The sequence below is a fragment of the Triticum urartu genome, chromosome 3A, assembly GCF_056163025.1.
Source record: "Triticum urartu cultivar PI428250 chromosome 3A, HENAU_Tu73, whole genome shotgun sequence".
Lineage (NCBI taxonomy): Eukaryota > Viridiplantae > Streptophyta > Magnoliopsida > Poales > Poaceae > Triticum > Triticum urartu.
The window spans coordinates 66,273,249-66,292,385 of NC_141875.1; positions in this window are offsets into that span (position 1 = coordinate 66,273,249).

Below are 19,137 nucleotides of genomic sequence, written 5' to 3' on the forward strand. Positions count from 1 at the left end.
TATATAAGTCTTCACCTCTGGACCAATCTGGAACTCCTCGTGACGTCCGGGATCTCATCCGGGACTCTGAACAACTTTCGGGTTACCATATACTAATATCTCAACAACCCTAGCGTCACCGAACCTTAAGTATGTAGACCCTACGAGTTCGGGAGACACGCAGACATGACCGAGATGACTCTCCGGTCAATAACCAACAGCGGGATCTGGATACCCATGTTGGCTCCCACATGCTCCTCGATGATCTCATCGGATGAACCACGATGTTGAGGATTCGATCAATCTCGCATGCAATTCCCTTTGTCAATCGTTACGTTACTTACCCGAGACTCGATCGTCGGTATCCCAATACCTCGTTCAGTCTCGTTACCGGCAAGTCACTTTACTCATACCGTAATGCATGATCCTGTGACCAACCACTTGGTCACATTGAGCTCATTATGATGATGCATTATCGAGTGGGCCCAGAGATACCTCTCCGTCATACGGAGTGACAAATCCCAGTCTCGATTCGTGCCAACCCAACAGACACTTTCGGAGATACCCGTAGTGTACCTTTATAGTCACCCAGTTACGTTGTGACGTTTGGCACACCCAAAGCACTCCTATGGTATCCGGGAGTTGCACAATCTCATGGTCTAAGGAAATGATACTTGACATTCGGAAAAGCTATAGCAAACGAACTACACGATCTTTGAGCTATGCTTAGGATTGGGTCTTGTCCATCACATCATTCTCCTAATGATGTGATCCCGTTATCAATGACATCCAATGCCCATAGTTAGGAAACCAGGACTATCTTTTTTGATCAACGAGCTAGTCAACTAGAGACTCACTAGGCTCACTAGGGACGTGTTGCCTACTTTTGACATCATATATGTCATCTGCTTAGTTTAGACATCTTCTGTAATGCCACCTGTTAATTTCTATATCATATATGGGAATTATGTAGTCTAATGTCTTTGAGCCAGCCATAATATACGTGAAATGTGCAATGCCATCCTGTTTAACCAGGCATCATATATTTGAATGATATCTTGCCCATCATTTTCTTCATTACATTTCCATTTGTCGACAATGTTTGTACATTAAACTACTCTTCCTGTGAATCAGCCATTTGGGTGGGAGATTGAAAAATCTGGAGTGAAAACAAGGCCTTCAGAGCAGACAGTGCTACATGTCGAAGCAAATCTCTTGTTGGGTCCCGATAGCTCCTCAGAGATGGATTCAGAGACACATGACCAGTCCTATTCCCCCACTGAGGTGTATGCTCTAACTTGGCACGGTTATACTGCTCATATCATGCATATGGTGTCTTGCATTGCATAGTTTAGACATGATATACACAATATTCAACACCATGTTCTTAGTTCAGACATAAAATATCTAAGGGACAATTGGATTTTTACCCCTAGTTGGTTCCTACCCACGGGTTTTGCCCTTACCTTTCGAGCTTGCTCAGTTTTGCCCTTACTTTTTCCGTCGTGGTCCCTTGAATGCCCTTTGACCGTTTGACCAAAACTTTGAAAATTCATAACTAATTCATATGAACTCAAAAAAATGCAAATAAGCTATCAAAATGTTCAGATAAACATTACCTTTATGCACATATCATTTGCATTCAGGACAAAAGCACCCTTTATACTACCTGAGGTAATTAATGTTATTAACATTATTAAAAATAAAAAGGTATAAACAATATTTTTTTCATGAATAAAAATTACATGAAAATGTAGGTGATGTTTTCTGAACATCTAGTATCTTATTTGCATTTTTCTCAGCTCGTATCATCTTGTTAAGAATGTTCTAACGACTTTGACCATTATTTGGAAACTTCATAACAAATTGATACAAACTCAGAAAAATATAAATAAGATATCAGGATGTTCAGAAAAACATCACCTACATTTGCATGTAATTTTTGTTCACGAAAAAATATTGTTTATACCTTTTTATTTTTAATAATGTTAATAACATTAATTACCTCAGGCAGTTTAAAGGGTGCTTTTGTCCTGAATGCAAATGATATGCACATGAAGGTAATGTTTATCCGAACATTTTGATATCTTATGTGAATTTTTCTGAGTTCATATGAATTAGTTATCAATTTTCAAAGTTTTGGTCAAACGGTCAAAGGGCATTCGAGGGACCTCGACAGAAAAAGTAAGGGAAAAACTGAGCAAACTTGAAAAGTAAGGGCAAAACCCGTGGGTAGGAACCAACTAGGGGTAAAAATGCAATTGTCCCAATATCTAATGCCCTCTATTTAGCACATAAATCACTTATGTGAATTAAATGATGCGATCTTGATTACTTAGATAACATGTAGGTGAATTATGTCATGCAGTCCTGTTTAGTTATTCATCATATCTTTGAATTATGTTATGATATGTTATCCAGTTTAGATAGACATCATATATGTGAAATTATGTCATGCTATCCGTTTTAGTTAAACAATATACATGTCAACTATTTCATGCCCTCTTTTTCCCACACTATCTATTGCATCTGTCTCTCATACAATGTCTGTACATTCAACTATGTTTTTTTATCAGCCATTTGAATTTGAGCGGGTGATGCCAGCATCTAGCGGACCAAAAACATGATCTTCAAATAAAACAGTGCTACCTCTTGGTGGAGATAGCACCCCGGTTGTACATGCACGAGAACCAGCCCTACCACACATAACCCAAACTCTCGCAGATTGTAACCCTACTGCGATGGACAAAGAACCAGCTAAAACAATGCTACCTCTTGGTGGAGATAGCACCCCGGTTGTACATGCACGAGAACCAGCCCAAACACACATAACCCAAACTCTCACAGATTGTAACCCTACTGCGATGGACTGAGAACCAGCTAAAACAGTGCTACCTCTTGGTGGAGATAGCACCTCGGTTGTACATGCACGAGAACCAGCCCTACCACACATAACCCAAACTCTCGCAGATTGTACCCCTACTGCGATGGACAGAGAACCAGCTTCACCCAATCTAACCCCAACCCCAGCAGATAGTAACCCAGTTCCTGTTGACACAACACCATCTCCACCACAGAGCTCCCAAACAAGAGCAGTTAGTAAGGCAGCTCCAATGCCCAAAGGGCCAGTAGTACCACGGCGAACCCCAACTCCACCAGTTAGTACGCCTATTCCTGTGGAGGAAGCACAACCAGCTAGTCGTAGTTTAGCATCTATCGCATTCGATGTTGTTAAATCGTATGTGCGTATCTTCCCATCTTGGAAATATTATACTGAAGATGAAGGGAAATGCCAGTTGCAGGTGTTTGTCTAGGAGTTATGTGTAAGCAATGTTATTCAAGGCAATTACTTTGCTTTGTCCCATACGTCCTACCTCCATGATGGTTATAATACAGCAAATTTTCCCATTTTTCTCTATAGAGAAGGACCGATTTGGAAACTCAAGATGAGGTAACCTATGCTAATACCTCTGCTGTCTTCAAGAATGCTTGGTGGCAGTATCGGAATTACCTGAAGAAAACATACTTCACCGACAGAGAAACTCATCAAATTCCCTTACGTTCTCCTGAGACACATTTACTGGACGATGAATGGGAACGCCTTGTTCTGTACTGGTCCCGAACCAAGAATGTGGTATGGTCTATGAGCTCATTTTCTATTTTGAAGTACTATATTCTTGCATCTTACTGTACTCTATTCATATAGAACAAGTGCCTAAACCAGAAGAACAATTGTTCTAATTTAAGATTCCATTGATATCATAGTTCAAAAAAGCGCTAGGTGTTAATTGTGCATTTTGCCACCGCCTTGCGCTTTACTGACCAAAGCGCATGCTTATGCGCAGTTATGCATAGATTAAGCATAGTTATGCGCAATGCATTTTGCCAACGCCTAGAGCCTAGGCGCGCTTAAGCGCTCGCTTAGGCGCGCCTTTTTTAACTATGGTTGCTATCGTGCATACGGCTTTGCTCTTCTATCACTGTATTTACTCATACAAACTTATTTTTAAATTGAAGGATCCAATCGAAACTCCAATGGCACAACAGGTATGTTCACGCATGCTTCTTTAACAGGCTTGGTCTTATCAATAGCTTCGTTGATTTCAATTTCATTTGTGTATACAGTTCACTTCTCATATCATGCACATTACTAGCATCACAACAGAGCCAATCGTGTTGTCGTACATGTAGACCCGTGGTACCCATCTGAAATCTTGTTGTGCCGTGTAGTTTCCCACGCTTTGTATTCTTTCATTGCTGCTTTGTCTTGAACTGATATGATTTGGACCGTGTCTCTATTTTGATTTGGCAAGACAATGAAGTGACCATTGGACATAGATATATGTTTGTTTGATGCTTTTATTATGTACTAGTAATTAGCAATAGAAGACTTGGTAGTTTAATCCCGTCCACCTTACTAATGAACTGGTTCACCGAAATGAGTTTCATATACTAGTACATGCTAAACTTGTTATGTGTCTGCTTGTTTCTTCTTTTAGAATGTTGACAGAATATTGGGGAAGAGTGCCTTATTAAGCAATGGTAAAGGAAGTAATGCAGATAAGGTTCGGGATAGTGACACATCCTTGTTGGTCTCCAACAAAGCTGATAAAACAGCTAAGGAAGACTATCTCGAAGACAGTGAGACAACCCCAAAGTCCTGTCTTGGTTTAGTGTTCGAGTTACTGGCCACTACCACTTGCACAAGCTATTCAAACTCACTGTCTAAATCAGTTCAGTTTCTTGAGTCTCAACTACAAGATGAAAGACATCGATCAGCTGTGCTGCGACAAGAAGCGAAAGGACCGCGGAAGTCCCTGGAGCATTTAGATGCATACTTTCTGGTGCAACCGCAAGCATTGGAGGATTTTTAGTGCCAAACAGGACAAAGCTAATAAGCTTGCTAAGCTTATTGCCAGCATGGTGGATACCGTGTTTCTTGAGCTCTTCTAAGTTGCTTCATCTATGCTCTTGTTTTGCTGCCGGGTTTATTTGCACTGGTGGCCAATTTGACGGCAGTGTTTGTAATATGCTGCTTTGTTCCCTATATTTGCACTGGTGGTGAACATTGATGCCCAGTGGATGTAATATGTGTAATAGCGGTAATAGGCTAGCATTAATTGCTTGCTTATTTATTTCCTTATTGTCTTCTTTAGTTGTTTGCTTGTAGTCACCGCAGTTCTTTTTCTGTGTTTTTCTAGTGGCCACAATAACCTATTTTTGGAAACTAGGCCAAAATAATCATGGAAACACACGGACTGTTGTAACCATGGGCCTCCTGCGGACCATACGATCCATGGGCCTTCTACGGGCCATAGGATCCATTGGCCTTCTATACGGGCTGTAGGATCCATGGGCCTTCTACGGGCCGTATGATCCATGGGCCTTTTACGGGCCATAGGATCCATGGGCCTTCTAAGGGGCGTATCATCATTTCGCCAACCATGGGTCGTACTATTCATGGACAATAACAGGCCGTTACTAGGCCGTATTTGATAACTCTATGAAAACAGCCCAACGGGTTTTTTGACATGAAAACGGCCCAACGTATTAACGGGCCACAAACGGGCCGACTGTAACCAGGGGCTGAATTTGGCCCACAAGCAAAAAATGACAGTAGCGGGCCGTAAGTAACCGAATGCTAGAAATGAGCCCAAGAATAAATGGGCCCTGAGAAGGCCGAAAGATAACATGCGCTGGAAACGGCAAAACAGAATAATGGGCCGTTAATGGGTATAAAGTGATACACTGTTCATTACGGGCCAGTTTTACCACGGGCCGATAAGGTGCCGAGGGTTACTAAGGGCCTCATATGGGCCGAAAGCCGTCATGGGCCATACATGTGCCAGAAGTTAAAATGGGCTGGAATTATATTGGACGGCCCAGATAACGCTACTGGGCCTAATTCGGATAGGCCGTAAATGGACCCTGGGATAGCGGGCTGTAAATGGGCTATATGCGAACAAGTCATTAACAGGCTTGTCGTGGGCTGGCCCGCCACCTTTTGATCAAGTCAAATGGGCCGGCCTATTCACAGGAATGGGCCTCTGTTGGGGCGTGCCACGTGGCGACGTATCATAGGTGCTTTGGGTCCAATGAGTGGATGCCATCTGTCCCAACGGTGAGCCGACACGTGTTTCCTCCAGCCAATGATGATTTTACACGTGGAAAATCCCCATTGGTCGGGGCTGTTAAAGGGTTATCGGATCCAAAACCGGACCCGATAGCTTAACGGTGTTCCGTTATGGTGGATGCCACATGTCGGTCACCCTTGACGAAAGCACTTCTGTGACGCATGATTTATCGTCATGCAAGTGGACACTTCCATGATGATAATTTTGGTAATGTCATGGAACACTCCTACGACAGCACAGGTATGACTATCTTGATTCTGTCATAAATTTGTCATGGATGTACATGCATGAAAGAAAACGTGACCTACTGAGACAAACACGTATCATCAGGAAGTGTATTTTTTTGTAGTGGGAGCTTTGGGGTTTAGTGTTGAGTTACTAAGGTGATGATGCTCAAGAAAATTCAGCTCGAAAATATCATGGAATAATGCACTTGCTGTACAAACTACATTTTTAGGTCAGAATGCAAATGAATTTTCCTAGCAAAATTGGGCCACATGACCACTTGATATTTTTGCATAGGATGATGAGGCACTATCCAAAGGGTGTGTGTGAGAATTTTCTCAGATTTTGTGGGCAAGAAAAAGAGGGGTTGCTTTGGAGGGAAAGTGAATATGTTCCATTTTCAGGGTGAGAATGAATATTTTCCTTAGAAGAAATTTTTTCCAAAGCAATGTGAGGGTGAATGAGAGATCAAGAGAGGTTGTGGGAGGTGATAGGAGTCACTTGGGTGAAATTCAAAATAATGCCCAGGTGTTTAGTCCAGATGAATTAACTCAAAATCCAAATAAAAGCAAAAGGCAAGGGAAACTCATGATGGCAAAAACCAGGGTGTCACAAACCTCCCCCACTTAAGATGAATCTCGTCCTCGAGATTCGGTTGGTTGGGAAAACAATTCTGGGTAAGACGCTCTCATAAAGTCCTCTCTTTCCCAGGTTATTTCTTCCTCGGTGTGATGCTCCCACTGTACCTTATAAAATTTTATCACCTTACTGCGAGTGACTCTTTCCATTTCTTCCAATATTGGGAATGATTTCTCCTGATACATTAAATCCTTAGCAAGCTCTATCTCTGCCATATCAGTCCTTTTCTCGGGTGGCGAGATACACATTCTCAACTGTGAGACATCAAACACAGGGTGCACTTCTGACAATTCCGGTGGTAGTTCCAACTGGTAATCCACTGTACCAACTCTGGATATAACTGGGAATGGGCCAATGTATCTGGGTGCAAGTTTTCCTCGGGTCTGGAACCTCTTGACTCCTTTCATGGGTGTGACTCACAGGTAAACATACTCTTTGAGTTCAAAACTGATCTCTCGGTGCTTGGAATCATAGTAGCTCTTTTGTCGGGACTTGGCCACTTGTAGTCCATCTCGTATCTCTTTGAATTGTTTTTCAGCCTCCATCATTAAGTCGGTTCCGAAAATGCGGCTATCTCCGGTTTGAGACCAGTTTAGCGGGGTGCGGCACTTACGGCCATACAGAGTTTCATAGGGTGACATCTTGAGACTGGTCTGGAAACTGTTGTTGTATGAGAACTCTGCATAAGGTAGACAATCTTCCCACTTGGGTCCTTGGGCTAAAGCACATGCTTAGAGCATATCTTCGAGTATTTGATTTACTTCCTCAGTCTGCCCGTCTGCCTGAGGATGATAGGCGGTGCTGTACTTTAGTGCAGTCCCCAAAGCTTGATGGAGACGTGACCAGAATGCTGAGGTAAAGAGAGAACCTCGGTTAGAAGTGATAGCCTTTGGTACTCCATGTAAATTGACTATCCTGGAAACATATAGCTGTGCGAGTTGATCGGCTCGGTAGGTGGTCCAGATGGGAATAAAGAGCTTCGTTTGTCAGCATATCCACCACAACCCATACTGCATCATTGCTGCGGTGAGTATTTGGCAGGCCTGTGATGAAATCCATATAGACATCGTCCCACATCCATTGTGGAACTGGTAAAGGTTGGAGAAGTCTGACGGGTTTTTGATGTTCCGCCTTCACCTTATTACAGATGTCACAACAAGCGACAGAATATGCAATGTCGTTCTTCATTCCATCCCACCAAAATATTTCCCGTAGGTCTTCGTACATCTTGGTACCTCCTGGGTGAATCGAGTACAAAGATTCGTGAGCTTCGGTCAAGATCTTCCTTCTCTGGTTTGCTTGCTCAGGTACGCAAATACGACCTTGAAACCTTAGAGTACCTTGCTCATCTTTCGAGAAATCCTGGGTCTTTCCTTCTTGCATACGCTTGCCATGGTGTTGCAGGACGGCATCATCTAGTTGGGCCAAGCGGATTTCTTCCTCGATTGTAGGGGTGACTTCCGATATATTGGGGAGGTCAGCCTCACTGATAACCAGGTTAAGTTGAGCGATCTCTTCTTGGAGTTCGGGAGGCAAGGACTCTAGCAGGGCATTCAGGTTTGCAGGCTTGCGACTAAGGGCATCAGCAACCACATTGGCCTTACCAGGATGGTAGTCTATTCCAAGATCATAATCCTTGACCAATTCCAGCCATCTTCTCTGTCAGAGATTCAAGTCCAGTTGGGTGAATATATACTAGAGACTCTTGTGGTCAGTAAATATCTGACATCTTTTGCCAATGAGGTAGTGCATCCAAATTTTCAACGCGTGCACAACTGCGGCCAATTCCAAATCATGGGTCGGGTAGTTCCCTTCGTGAGGTCGTAGATGTCTAGAGGCGTAGGCTACAACCTTGCCATCTTGCATGAGCACACATCCTATACCTCTCCAGGATGCGTCACAATATACATCAAAGCTGCGATAGATGTCTGGGAGGGTCAACACAGGTGCTGATGTCAATTGGGTCTTCAACTCATTGAAACTTTTCTCACAGTCATCAGACCATACAAATTTCTTATCCTTCTTGAGGATTTCTGTCATGGGCTTGGCATCTTAGAGAAGCCTTCAATGAATCAACGGTAATATCCGGCTAATCCCAGAAAACTTTGGATCACAGTCACTGTCGTAGGTGCTGTCCAATCATGCACGTCCTTTACTTTGCTTGCATCCACGGCTATGCCTTCTCCCGAAAGAACATGCCCCAAAAATCCGACTTGCTTGAGCCAAAATTCACATTTGCTGGATTTCACATATAGTTGATGGCACAGAGTCTTTTCAAGACTGCTCTGAGATGTCCCTTGTGCTGTTCTTCACCTTTTGAGTATATAAGGATGTCATTAATGAAGACAACCACAAACTTATCCAAAAAGTCCATGAATACTTCATTCATCATGTGCATGAAGAAAGTAGGGTCATCGGTGAGATCAAAAGACATGACCGTATATTCATAAAGACTGTATCAAGTGGTGAACACGGTCTTAGGAATATCCTCCTTCCAGATTTTGAGCTGGTGATATCCGGTCCTCAAATCAATCTTGGAGAATACTTTTGCCCCACTGAGTTGGTCGAACAAATCATCAATCCTCGGAAGTGGGTATTTGTTCTTGATAGTGACATCATTCAACTGACCGTAATCCACACACATCCGAAGACTGTCGTCTTTGTTGTCCATGAAGATTGCGGGTGATCCCCATGGTGAAGAGCTTGGACGAATGTATCCTTTCTGAAGCATCTCATCAAGCTATTTCTTTAATTCCACTAATTCGGATGAAGGCATCCGGTAATACTTCTTGTATAACGGTGCGGTACTGGGCACAAGGTGAATTGCAAACTCAAGCTCTCGGTCTGGCGGCATTCCTGGTTGTTCCTCGCGAAATACATCTGGAAACTCACTGACCATAGGAATTAGATCCAATTCTTCAGCTATAGCTACGAAGACAATTTCTTTCTTGGGCATTGAGGGAGTCCTGGATTAGGGGGTCTCCGGACAGCCGGACTATATCCTTTGGCCGGACTGTTGGACTATGAAGATACAAGATTGAAGTCTTCGTCCCGTGTCCGGATGGGACTCTACTTGGCGTGGAAGGCAAGCTAGGCAATACGGATATGTATATCTCCTCCCTTGTAACTGACCTTGTGTAACCCTAGCCCCCTCTGGTGTCTATATAAACCGGAGGGTTTAGTCCGTAGGACAACATACAATCATACCTTAGGCTAGCTTCTAGGGTTTAGCCTCTACGATCTCGTGGTAGATCAACACTTGTAATACTCATATCATCAAGAACAATCAAGCAGGACGTAGGGTATTACCTCCATCAAGAGGGCCCGAACATGGGTAAACATCGTGTCCCCTGCTTCCTGTTACCATCCGCCTTAGACGCACAGTTTGGGACCCCCTACCCGAGATCCGCTGGTTTTGACACCGACATTGGTGCTTTCATTGAGACTTCCACTGCGTCATCATCATAAAGGGGGATGGCTCGTCTCGTTGTCAAAAACAACATCACTTCTGTGGGAGCCCTGGCTGTAGGCCAAACTCTCCGAGTAGGCGGCTTCGTCATGACCGCCCGCTCGCCCGCTGCGCCAACGATGACTTCTCGGTTCATCGAAAATAGCCTCCACATCAGCTCAAAATTCGCCGAGCAGATGGATCCAATGGAGCGCTCCTCTTTGAATGAGCTCTTGGATCGCATCGCCGCTCTGGGAGTCGCTATGGACTACGATCGGATCGGGCTTAAACCCGACCAAAGGGAGATTAACTCTCCGTCGGTCACCCATCAAATAGCGGTGGTGGAGGAACAATGCGACGTTTCTCCCTCTATCCCGAGGACGAACTTTGTCTAGATTCCTGAGCTCTCCGAGCCGGATACTCGCTCACGGGAGGACATATCCCTAACCCTGAACATGGAATCAGGTCGCATACCGAACCCGCGGAGCAACATCCCAGAGTTCGAATTTCCAAGATTGGAAACTCCCCCGCCCCGGGATCTCAGATTGGGTCAAGGTCTGGACTTAAATCCACCCACCCACCCAGATACAAATGATATTTTCCACATTAGGCAAGTGCCCCAAGAAATAGTACATCACTATTGGGCTAGATTCCTCCTTGTAATGAACAAGGTCAAGGACTGTCGTGAGGAAGACGCAATTTCATTCTTTTGTAACAATTGCAGGGACAAGGGGATCCTCAACTCCATAAGTCGCCGTGATATTACACACTTCGCCGACTTGGCGGCCATAGTACGGAAATACTGTGCGACGGAAAGCGCCTGGAAAACCCAAACACAATTCTGGGATAATCCGGCCCTGTGAAAACCCCAGTCCGAACTAAAAGGGTGCACTCTCATAAGTGGCCCCACTCAATTATAAAGAGACAAAAGCCCACTACAGGGCGTGGAACCGTATTGGAGGGATGGCTTAACGGGCCCTGCAAAATTCATAGTACATCGGATGCCATACCAACACATAGCCTTAGAGCATGTTGGGTACTCCGGCAGGTGGCCAAAAGCGATGAGGATCTCCTCATCCAAAACACCCCAAAACACCTCCCCGGGGATCACAATACAGTACTGACAGTCTTCGAGACCTTTGCCTCAAATAATAGGCGTACGCGAGTACTCCGCAGCCTTAGCGAATTCTGCCACGTAGCAGCAACAAATCCATGGAGCGACACGGCTATAACCTTCAATGCCAATGACGAACCTCAATTCGGAACAACCCGAGCACTAGCTGCTTTGGTCCTCAGTCCAATTGTGGACGGCTTTCGGCTCACTAAAGTGCTCATGGACGGCGACTGCGTATTAAACCTCATTTACGAGGAGACCCTTCAAAAAATGGGAATAGACAGCAACCGTATAGAGCAAAGCAGCACGACCTTCCGAGGAATTATCCCTAGTCGGGAGGCACATTGCGCTGGGAAAATCACACTAGATGTGGTGTTCGGCACTCCGGAGAATTATATGTCCGAAGAAATCACATTCCAAGTGGCCCCGTTCAGTATATCCGAAGCCCTTGTGGTGGAGGAGTTAACCGCGCTGCGCTCCACAGTGGACAGGGACGACGTGATACTAGACAAAATATCCAAGTCCACCTCCTTTAAACCAGTGGGCGAAATAGTCAAATTCCAAGTCCATCCAACGGATCACACAAAAACAGCATCCATCGGGGCACAGTTAAACCCCGCTGTAGATGCCGCACTACGGGAGTTTCTGCGCGAGAATTGGGACATATTCGCCTGGCATCCTTCAGACATGCCAGGAATCCCACATAGATTGGTCGAGCATAGCCTTAATGTTCTAAAAGGATTCAAGCCGGTCAAGTAGACTCTTTGGTGTTTCTCTGAACCTAAGTGACAAGCCATGGGAGGGGAGCTAGCCAAGCTACCGGAGGGCGGATTCATTAGATAAATAAAACATTCGGACTGGCTAGCAAACCTGGTGATGGTACCAAAGAAGGACAAATCCTGGCGCCTATTCGTCGACTTCAAAGACCTTAATAAGGCTTGCCCAAAGGATCCATTCCCCCTCCCTCGCATCGATCAAATCATCAACGCTACTGCAGGACACGAATCATTGTGCTTCCTCGACGCATACTCCGGTTACCACCAGATTAAGATGGCGGAGTCCGATCAAGCCGCAACAGCATTTATCACTCCATACGGCCCCTTCTGTTTTAACACAATGCCCTTCGGGCTCAAAAACACCGGCACAACATATCAGCGCATGATTCAGACATGTTTGGAAAAGTAGATCGGTAAGATTGTGGAGGCATATGTAGACGATGTGGTCATTAAAACTAGACACGTCGACTCTTTAATAGATGACTTGAGGCTCACGTTCACCAATATTCGAACATACGACATTAAGCTCAATCCGGAAAAATGCGTTTTAGGCGTTCCCGCCGGAAAGCTCCTGGGCTTCATCGTCTCCAGTAGAGGAATTGAAGCAAATCCGGCTAAAATACGAGCCCTGTAGAAGTTGGCTATCCCAACCGACCTCATGCAAATACAAAAGTTAACTGGATGTGTGGCAGCCTTAAGTCGCTTTATCTCCCGATTAGGAGAAAAGGCACTCCCCCTTTATCGCCTTCTTCGGTGCACCGAACACTTCGAGTGGACGGACGCAACCACATCGGTATTGGAAGACATAAAAGCCATCCTGGCCACCAACCCAATCTTGGCCGCGCCAAATGTCGGCAAACCAATGCTATTATATATAGCGGCAACGCACCAAGTTGTAAGTGCAGTGCTCATCGTCGAACGAGAGACAGATGGACATAAATTCCCGCTTCAAAAGCCGGTATACTATGTATCTACCGTCCTCACTCCATGCAAATCATGGTGCCCACATTACCAAAAGATAGCATACGCGGTATTCATGGCATCACGGAAATTACGACACTACTTTCAAGAGTGTTCAATCATGGTGGCCTCTGAAGTACCACTCAACGACATAATAAACAACCGCGATGCCACGGGCCGGATTGCCAAATGGGCCATCGAGCTCCTCCCGTTCGACATAACATACAAACCACGGCGAGCCATCAAGTCGCAAGTGCTGGCTTATTTCATCACCGAATGGATAGAAGTCGAACTCCCTAAAGAGTACGGCGCGTACTCTAATTGGATCATGCACTTCGACAGCTCTATAATGCTGGCTGGTCTGGGGGCTGGCGTCGTCCTGATGTCCCCCACCAGAGATACAGTTCAATACGTACTCCAAATACTATACAAATACTCCAATAACGCAGCCGAATACGAGGCCCTATTGCACGGTCTTCGGATGGCAGTTTCCATGGGCATTCAACGCCTGGAGGTGCGCGGGGATTCAAACCTGGCAATATCCCAAATAAATGGAGACTTCGATGCCAAGGATCCAAAAATGGCGGCATATCGCAATGCCGTTCTAAAAATGTCAACTCGGTTCGAGGGGCTTGAATTCCACCACGTGGCCCGGGAAAATAATCAGGCGGCGGATATCCTCGCCCATCTCGGCACTAAGCGCGACCCTCTCCCACCTAACATCTTCCTGGAAAAACTGTTTAAGCCATCCGTGGTATGGGAAGGGGACACCAGCAATAAGAGCCCGGACCCGGTCACAACACTGGATACCGAACACTCTGACACAATCGGAGGCTTTGCCATTGAAATAACACCTTCAGCCCATGTAATAATGGCCGTCATCGCCCCCTGGACAGAGCCATTCCTGGCCTACCTAACCAGGCAGGAACTACCCGAAGACCAAAATGAGGCACGCTGCATAGTGCAGCGATTTAAATCCTACAAGGTCCACGAGGGAGAGCTTTATAAGAAAAGCACTACCGGAGTCCTTCAAAGGTGCATCTTCGAAGAGGAAGGGCGGAAGCTTTTGGCAGAAATCCATCCTGGACTCGGCAGCCACCACGCCGCAGCCCGGGCCCTTGTAAGCAAGGCCTTCCATACAGGTTTTTATTGGCCGACGGCCCGGGCAAATGCGCAGCATCCGGTCCAACATTGCATCGGTTGCCAGCTTTTTGCAAACCAAAGCCATATGCCGCCCAGCGCCCTCCAAACAATCCCCATCACATGGCCCTTCGCGGTCTGGGGCTTGACATGGTCGGACCCCTTAAAGGGGGAACCCATAAGAAAAAATACTTACTGGTCATGGTGGATAAATTCACCAAATGGATAGAAGCCAAACCTGTCAAACGGCTGAATCCGGACCGGTGATAGACTTCATATCTTTGGTTGTACACTGTTATGGCGTCCCCCACAGTATCATCACTGACAATGGCACGAATTTTACAGTCGATGAGGTGAAACTCTGGTGCAGCAATATGGGCATCAAGCTTGACTATGCTTCTGTCTATCACCCGCAAACTAACGGTCAAGTTGAGAGATCAAATGGTCTTATCATGAGCGGCATTAAACCCAGACTAGTGCGGTCCTTAACGGAATCACACACGCACTGGGTAGAGGAGCTCGACTCCATACTATGGGGGCTACGGACCACGCCAAATTGCACTACCGGATACACACTATTCCTTATGGTGTACGACATAGAGGTGGTTCTGCCTTGCGACATAATTCATGACTCACCTCGAGTGCGCATGTATGAAGAAAAAGAGGCCAAGCTCAATCAGCAGGATAGTTTGGATGCCTTGGAGGAGGAGCACGATGTGGCAAAGGCCCGTTCCGCTTTTTATGAGGAACAGGCTCGAAGGTATCACAGCAGAGAAGTACGGGCCAAAACCTACAACGTTGGCGAACTAGTTCTACGCCTGCCGGAGAAGAAAAAGAACAAGCTCAAGCCCAAATGGGAAGGTCCCTTCATTATTGACCAGGTTCTGACCGGTGGAGCGTACCGTCTGCGGGATGCACCGGATAATCGAATCAAGCCAAACCCATGGAATGCAGCCAGACTCCGAAGATTCTACACCTAGCGCCGGACTATATGTTCGTCTCCTCACCCCCGTCAATTTTTCGCATATCTGTTTTTTTCTCTCTTCCTCTCTTTTTTTCTCATCCCGGCCCTAAAAGGCTAAACTTGTGTCTTGATTGCACAATTGCACCGTGCTTTCCACGCTCATTATACCTGGGGGCTTCTTACATAGAAGCTTAATATAATTATTTTTCTGGGTTTTATGTCCCGCACATGTGTCATTCTTTTGCATGCACCTTTTTTGCCATTATATGCATCGATATGACTTAAGTTTTGGACAAGCTGGGTTGCCTAGCTCTTGTATTTGTGCCCTACATTCCCGTTAATTCGGCTAGGGCATAAGGGGAGCACCTCTGCGATTGTTACTGTCGGGTCAGCCGGATGTGTACCTCAGACTGGGTGAAGCCGAAAGCTAGCGTTCTTAAGGGAATATTCGGTCGGGGAACAAAAGATGACTTTTATTTAATTTGAAAAAATGCCCCCAGATGTTTACAGCCTGCGTTCCTTTTCGCAGTTCGGACATGCACATTAGGGCATGCGTACCCAGGGAAAGGAACCCTTAACGGAACTATTCTCCCTGGAAGACATTTCTTACTACCCATGTAATATAACATAGCTAGTTGGGTACTTGTCTTTTCATGCACTTATGACCCCTACGCCTGGTTTCCATGCATACCCCAGTTTTTATATAATCGAGCAGGTACTCGGATACACTCCGGACTATCGGGTCCATAGGTCGAAGTGAAAAGGTCCACCATGACAAATGATTTACAATCTGGCTAGGGACATTACATATGTCACTTGAAGTACACAGTCACTAAGGATGACTCAATTCTTCTTCTATACCATCCAATAGGCTGTCTAGCCTACAATCCTGTTGTGAATACTTTGCAGCTAATTCTACTTGACCATACACTGAACTGACAGGGATCTCCTTCCCATCAGGCCCCACGGGTCCGACCTTGGCCATGCGGTTTGGGTCCTCTTTGGTGTATCGCGTCTTCACCATAGCCCAGGCTTCCCTCGCACCTTGTCGGCAAGCTGATATCTTCCATAATCAGAAGCGCCGATGTGCTCCCTTGATCTTCTCTACAAGCTCTCCCATGCCTCCTGGTAGGGATGCGGACGGCCACAAGGCTTGGGCAATACCCTGCATCATCTGCCGAACTTTCTCGTGCAGTTGTGAGAGCTCTGGTAGAAGATCACTCGAAGACCCGGGCATCTCTTCTGCGGGACGACCCGTCAGCATACCTGCAGACACAACTCTATTACTCGGCTCCGTCGCCGAACTCCTTTAAAAGTTCGTTCAAGCACTTACTAAAAATGCCGCGCCGATGCCGCTTATTCTCCTTTACGGAGTCCGCCAGCTGGGCCCGGACATCTTTCAGTTCCTCGCCCAGCCGGGTGTTGGCATCTTGGAGATTGTTTTTCTCCTTCCTGACTCGCATAAGCACGTGCTCACCAGCATTTAGCTGTCGATCAGCACATGCTGCATTCACCACTACGGCCTCCGGACAAACTCCGGGGTCACCTGCGACATCTATTGTTAGATTTGCATACATGCCGCATACTATCTGGTACATGTCTTCTTTGCAAGGGAAACAGGTGTTACCAGAGGGACCCTTCTCGGACTCCCTCAACGCGGCAACAGCGGCCCCTAGCTGGGCCTTGCACTCGTCCAGCTCTTGAGACAATTGGGAATTCTTCTCCGTAAGAACGTACTCAAATAAATGATCCTTAAATCAGTTGTGTCAACTGTTTCAAGTCTTAGGGGCTACTAATACATATAATCGTCAGATTTACTTACTCGTATATCCCTTACATACTGATCCATGGCTCTGGCTAGACCATTCTGAGCAGCACGGATGTACGCGTCTCCGGAATTGAAGGCATCAAATGCCTCTGGTGAGAAACAAGCGTCACGGAGTACGGCCCGGCGACGCCTGTGATTCATGGCGCTCCCCACTTCGGAATTCGTAGCGGATAGTCTGTACGCATCCTCTATAGGAGGAACATCCACATCTGCCTCGCGTTAGCTTCCGCCTCTATGTCCTGCCCTGGAGCCCGACTGGTCGAGGCGTGATCGGCAGCCTCTCCGGATATAGTCCGGCGGGCATTTTTTCTAGGAAACATGGATGTCTTTATATTTTAAGAAAGATGACGACCACGGAATGAGGTTTTGTGTTATACCTCAGTGCTGGCATCTCCGTCCTGACCGCCTTCCTTTTTTGCCTACCTGGCTTCGGCGCCTCTTGTTGTCGAGTTGCTGCAGGTTCGGCACGGCGTCCCGAAGGCCTTCCCTGTAAGACACCATACATGTACGGTAGGTGAAGTGCATAAAAGGGGATCCTTTTTTGGGAGTTGGGACTTTGTTTTTTCTTACTTGCGATGCAGGGAGTAGTCCCGGATGGTCGGCCGTTATGGCCACCATGGCATCATCGCAGCTCAACTGATAGAATTGCGTGTCTATCAGCTCCACGAATATGTCCGGATCCTCTTCAAGTCCGGGATCAAGGCCCCGGCCAGGGTCCTCGGGTTGTGGAGCTGGGCTATTGACCTCCTTTATCGCTTTTCGCAGTTCCTTCCATGAAATGGCAAGGTGAGTACCTACGATGAAGAGTGCGGGAAGGTTGAGAGTGAAAAGGGCACGACTCACCCAGCTTGGAGGGTTGTACATGGAGAATCCGTCCCGTGGTTTAATGTGGATGAACTCGTCTTCCTCTCCCTTGAACAACTCGGACAGAACTTTTGCTAAAGCAGCAGGTGAGTCCGGGCCCTTGCGCCCGCAACGGGTGGCATCGTCTTCCCCGTTAAAACACCACAGGGGGTGCCCATGATATTGAAGTGGTTGCACCCCCCGCATTATGCATATTGACATAACCTCGATTATTGTTAACCCTGATTGAGCCAATGCTTTTATCGGGTTCATCAGATAAAGGACTTCTCTGTTATCTTCCTCCTGGGGGCTCCATGTGCGCCAACTTTGATGTTTCTTCAGAGGTGCATTGTCAAACTCAGGAAGACCCCGCCGAACAGGGTCTGGAAGAGGGACGTCCTCCATGTAAAACCACTCCGAACGCCAGTCTTTGGACGTCTTCTTTGGAGTACCGGATGGGAATCCGGTCTCGGCGATGCGCCATATTTCGGCTCCACCCACTTGATAAAGTGACCCCTTCTGTGTGCGGGGCACAAGGCAGAATAGCCTTTTCCATAGCTCGAAATGAGCCTCGCAGCCCAAAAAGAACTCGCAAATGGCAACATAGTCGGCGTTGTGTAATATGGAAGCAGGGGTGAAATTATGCAACTAGAGGCCGTAAAACTCCAGGAGTCCGCGGAGGAACGGATGAATTGGAAATTCGAGTCCCCTTAGTAAGTAAGGGACAAGGCATACCCGCTCCCCCTTGGAGGGATTGGGTAAGCTCTCTGCTTTCTCCCCACCATTATAAGTGGCGAGCCCGGCTCGGATGGGGACCATATACGCCGGAGGGAGAAATCCCTGGGTCTGCAACTCTACTAATCGGCCGTGCAGGATGGAACACTTCTCCCAATCACCGGCCTTTGGGCTACGGTAGCGAGAGGAGGAGCTACGGTGGCTGGCCATGATGGAATGGATTTTTCCGAGCATGCTCCGATGGATTCTCGTTGTGGGAAGATGGTGTGGATGGGATCTAAGAATCCCCATCCCTTTAATAGACGATTTATTTACTTGGCTAGGGGCGAATGTAAAAATGCCCTGGCTCCTC